This window comes from Nelumbo lutea, chromosome 5 (genome assembly GCF_056320005.1).
Source record: "Nelumbo lutea isolate HS-2025 chromosome 5, American lotus-T2T, whole genome shotgun sequence".
In the NCBI taxonomy this organism is placed as follows: domain Eukaryota; kingdom Viridiplantae; phylum Streptophyta; class Magnoliopsida; order Proteales; family Nelumbonaceae; genus Nelumbo; species Nelumbo lutea.
Window position 1 is genome coordinate 13,939,922 of NC_142688.1, and position 6,098 is coordinate 13,946,019.

A 6,098-nucleotide genomic window follows, 5' to 3' on the forward strand; every position below is an offset into this window, starting at 1 on the left:
GTCCTCCAAAAGAAAAAATCTGGCTCCGCGAGCAGTTGGAGATATGCATTGGAGACAGCTGCGACTTGCCATGAGGCGGGTTTGAGGAGGAAATCCAGACTTGGTTGTGAAAATTCACACAATGACAATGCCTCAACCATTCATGAATGTAAAGTGAAAGAATGAACAATTCTGGACCATATGCATTTAATGACTATAATGGGCACAGCCATTGCATTCAGGCTTCAGCCAATTTGATCTCACTTCATACCCATTTTAAACATGTGGGTCGGGGTTCAAGTTATTGTTTAAATCAAATTAATCTCAATTTACTTAAAGCCCCGTGTAATCGGATTGATCTATTTCCGTATTTTGTTTAATTTACACAAGAGTTATAATCGGAATGAGCTGAAATGGGATTTCATTCGAGAGAGGGGGAGGGAATGGTCATTCACTCAAGTAAGAAAATGTCATTTGGACAGGAATGAAGATGGGATTCCAAATCTACCCAACCAAATAATTAGCTAGAACCAGAATGATCCATTTCCATTCTAATTCTAGATACTTATTCATTTGAACCAAATGGACCCTAATTAATTGCAGTCCCCATGCAGGCTTTGTTAAGCGAGAGTGAAAGAACATCAGCGTATAGTATTTTTATTTGAGCTTTACCCATATTAGAATAACCATTTTTTATAATTTTACTTATTTACTTAAAACAGTAACTTTATTAGTAAATTATTAAACAATTTTACTATTTTTCTATATCTATTATAGCGATTTAAGTAATTTATGATAACATTATTACTTGACTAGATGAGTAATTTTAAGTTCATGATTAATTTTTGGTTTAGTAAGTTAGGTAATTTTATAATTCAATAATTTAAGTAAATTAAGTAATTAATTTAATAATTTTCTAATTTAAACTTTATTGGTTCACTTAAGTCAAACAAGTTTATATATCTAGTACATTAATTTTAATGGCTCAACTTGAGTAATTAAGAAATTTACTAATTACAATTAGTAAAAGTTCACCTTTGTAATTTAAGTAAATCAATGATTAGATATAAATTTTATCCTATTTTTGAATTTTTAGTTTTTTATTCCATGTAACTTTCTAAACAACCAATGACATGCTCCCTTCCCAAATTACCTAAAATCTCCCTCTCTCCCACACATTCCCAATAACCTAAATAATATCCTTTTCTAAATTTTTTTATAAACTACATCCTCCATTATCCCCTACTTTTTCCTAAATTACCTCTAATTCATATTTATTCTCTCCCCAACTTTTTGTCTATATCTATCTAAGAAAGTTTGAATTAAAAGTTAAAAAAATCAAAAATTATATTTATTTATAAAACTCATTTTATTAATCATATATTTAATAATATTCATTTTATTAATAGGTTTATATTTTTACAAAATTCATCACGAAATTATGTACTAACAATATAAATTATGGTTTTCAAGATTATTCAACTTAAATGTTATTCAAAAAATTAGCATTAAAAAAGTATTATTTAAATATTTCAATAACTAAATATCTTAAATAAAAATTATTAAAAATAGCTAAATCATTATATAACAAAATATTTAATATTATGTAATAACTTTAAAATAACAAAAATTTTGAAATATTTTATATATTATTTAAATATTTAACTAATGAAATATTTAACATAACTAGATTTAAAATAGTTAAAATAATGAAGTTTTGTTATATAGTATAATTTATAATTCCATGGATGATTAAATCCAATAAATAATTAATGTTTTAAAATTTAAATAATTATACTATTTAAATAACTAAATAATATTGTAAGTAACTAATTTCACTTACATCAATTAATAATTCTAGAAAAATAACTTTAAAAAATCAAAAATTATTATTATTAATTTTAAAATCTTAATCTATATTTATTATATATTTCTATATACTAAAATTGATATTTATTATACTTTAAGTAATTATTTATTGATGACTTTATTATATATTTCTGTTATTTAACATAAAATTTTCAATAATTATTGGAGATTGAATTGATGCTATTTAACTTTTTAAATTTAATTTGTTGTACTTATTGTGTTTTTATTGTAATTTATTTAATATTTACTAGAGATTAAACTATTATTTGAAGTTACACTATTTATTGACTAATTTAATAGATTTATAGTCTTTATTGTATTTATATTATTATTTGTTGTATTTTCATTATCAGTGTAATGTATTTTCACTATAAATTTTTAATAATTATTGGAGGCTAAACTAATAATTTAGCTAAAATTAGGAGTATTCATGTGTTGGTTCAATTTGGTTGTAGGTTGTTTGGCAAATCAAATCGACTTGGCAAAGTTGGGGAGTTGGTCACCTAAAACTAATTGACCATTAGTGAAAAATGACCAACTCGGGTTGTATCAATTTGACTCGATTTTCGATTTGGTCTGTCAGTTCAAAAGATTTAAACTTAAAAATTAATTTTATTTTTTTTAATTATAGTGGTGTTATTAAAAATAATTTCAAAAAGTAAATTTATGATATAAAATATTTTAGACTAATAAATATGGGAATTTCCCCACTTTGCCGTATTAAAATTTTATATTAAAAATATAAAATATTAATATATATTTATAGTCAAGTTGTTTAATTTTGGTCGATTTACAAATGGCCAAAGTGAAACTAATCCAACCTGGTCAGGTTGGAAAATTGTTGAGCCAAAGCCAATTGGAAATACTAAAAAATTAACAAGTTGGTAAGTTGGTTAATTTTATCATTTTGATGAAACAACCCTATCCAAATTTAATTATTGTTATTTGTGTATCATAAAAAAATAAATAAAAGTAGTATATGAAATATAAGGAAAATCTATGGTGCGGGAAAGATATGGTATTGGAAATGTTTTGACCAATCAAAATCCACTAATGAATCTTGATAAAAAAAAATACACTTGATTGGCTACCACATTTATAATACCAACTGATTGGTTAAAATTTGTCCATATCATATATTTCTCACATCATAGTCAAACCCAAAATGTAAATCATTGTTATTTATTTAAAAAATTAAAAATATAAAACAATTGTATACTCTTATGTGATTCTATTGTTTAGCTTTTGCTTAACAAATCTCTTGCACACAGGTCTCTGATAGTAGAATTAAAGAGCAATAAACTATGAAAAAAACTATAAATTTTATAGCAATATTTTCATAAGCAAAGCTATCAATATAGACCACCTGCCAACAAAACATGTTCCAACCCGCTACAAACTTAATTTCACACTACAAATCTTATACATGGCAGGTCCCACTTTTGTGGTGGGTCCTAATCTCGTAGTGAGATGTGCGGTGTTAGATCAAGTTGGTAAAGGGTTGGAACATGTTTTGTTGGCATAATATGAAGGACAAAATGGTCATAAGTGCTTATTGGAGAAAAAGACCACCAAACACCCAATATGAAATAAAGTGCTTATTAAAAGTTTGGTGCTAAATGCAAATAATTGATTATTTGAATAAACATTTATTTTTAACATAAGCACTCTCAAACATGGCCTTATGTCTATATATTCAAAAGTTTAGGAGAAACTTGGGTGGCCTTCAAAGTATGAATCCTATAAATAAAAAGAAAAAAAAAAAGCATTAAGTGGAATTTTTTTTTCTGCTTTTGCACATGTTTGACTGTAGAAGAGTTGATTAATAACCTAGATGTTATGAGGTCTACAAAATTTGCATTTTACAAATTTATCCCTTAAGCTGTTACTTAAATAATAATAAACGAAAGTGATTAAAATATCATGATATTATAGAAAATATTATGAGATAAGAAATATTAAATATTAAAAATAAAAAATATTAAAAGGACAATATTATAGAAGTAATACAAATATAAAGATTATAATTTTTTTAAACAACAAAATAATAGAAAAATTCATAAGCGATAAAAATTATTAATAAAAGTTAATCAATAATGTAAAACATTTATGATGGATTATCTTCCTTGGAGCTACAATTAATATGTTTTGCCTTTGGTCCTTGTTTTGTTAAAGTGGGCTCTATTTATTGGTTAGATCATAGATGTTCATTGTCATGATAGAAGCTCGTCCTCTGAGTTACATTGAGTGTTGGTCCAATGCTCGTGGTCCAATGCTCGTTGTATTTGTAGATAAATGCGGAAACATTGCGGGGAAAGAATAAGAGAGAAAGATATTAGAGAGAGAGAAATAGGAGAGAGTGATTGAAATTTGAATTAGCGGTGGCAATGATTTTGGTTCGCTGATTAAGTGGAGACAGTATAATGAAAAAGCATAGAGGAGAGAGAGGGAGAGAGAGTAAGGAAGAAGAATATAAGGCTAATAAGGCTTAAATGGTTTTTTCAAAAATTATAAATAGGTATTTTGGGGAACAAAATGTCGTTTGCACATTTGAACGTGTCAAACTGCTAATAATTCTAAGGAATTTGCAGAGCTCGGATGGTTTAGAGGTGCTATTGAACAATTTTGAAGATCCGAAAAGCATAGAATTTGGTGTTGGAAGGTTGATTCAACGCCATCGAATGCCACCTTGGTTGTCTCGGCCCTTAAATGTTACCATCCCCAAAGTACCCAAAGTATTGGTTTTTATGAGTTCACATTTGTGCCCCACAACGTCTCATAGTATATCCCCATCATGTATTGGGAACATCTCCCGATGATGACATCATTGAGTCTAGTACTATCATTGAGAGATGTTCCTCAATACATGGTGGGAATGTGCTGTGGGACGTTGTCGGGTGCCCCTTCATGGGGTGCAAATCTGAACTTGGTTTTTATCTATAATTTACCCCTAATTTATTTATATTGTACAATTTAGGTTCCACTTGATTCATAGTTAGAATTGGAATCATAATCTAAATGATTTATTCCTATAGTCTGTTTGGTTCAAACAAGAATTGAAATGTGATTTAATTTCTAAGGGAAGGGGAGAGAATGCCATTCCACCAGGAATGGGTGGAATGGAAACAAGATTTTGATTCCGCCCAACTAAACATTTTGAGGATGTTTTTTTTTTTTTTTTTTGGATTTCGAGAGGGGGGAAAGTTTATTTTCCTATGGGGACCAAGGAAAGTTTCTTGATTTTCCCGTGGGGACCAAGAATTCCATTTTCTTTTTTTTTTTCAAATTTATGTGGGGACCAAGAAAAGTTTATTTTCCTAAGTATCATTTACCTCGGTAAGTGATACCCATCTCCTATGTGGGTAAATAACTTTCCCACATAGGGGGGAAATTGTCAATACTTGAATGAGACAAAAGTATCAATTTTAATAATAATTTTTTATGGCTAAAATGGTTATCACCTTATTTACATGATAAATAAAAGAATATGGGTAAACGCACTTACCTGGGTATGTATTTTTTATGAAAAGCCTATCAAGGTAATTGCATTTACTTGGACAAGTAACTTATTAAAAAGTGAAAGGGGCCTTAGAATCGGAATTACCCTTCTAGTCTTGAACCCTTGTTCCTGCGAACCAAATGGGCCCTTATTATCTTGTTGCAATCCGATTTCAATGCGATTTGGCAACATATGCGATTCGATCCATTTGTTGCCTAAACATAACCCCAAATCCTGGTGGCAAGGGATTTGGACCCAGGTCTCCGCTACTAAGACTATAGATTCGATCACAAATATACCTGTTCATGGGCCGGGCTAGGCTTTTACTTTTCATTAATGGAAATTTGTTAGGCCCGAGCCTGAGCTTGAGCCTGCCCTGACTAACGGGCTTACAACTTGGGCCCGATGCCCGAGGACTCACCGTCGATGATTGTGTTTGCCGAAGCTGAGTTCGCAATGACTGTGAGCTGCGACCTGTGATTTTAATAGTGATTAGTTCGCGTCTGAGAGAGAGAGAGAGGATTCACCGTTAGAGTTGTTGCGCCGGTGAACGTTCGCCGCTTCACCAGTTATGTGGCAGATTTTGATAAGGGTTTTTAGCTTTAATTATAGATTAGGGAGGGCCGGGCTCGAGCTAGGCTATTTTGACAAATCCCGAACCCGGCTCGAATTTATTGCGGGCCGGGCTTTTTGGCCCGAGGTTAAGCCCACGGGCCCATTTGCGTGTTCAAGCCCATCCGGCCCATGAACA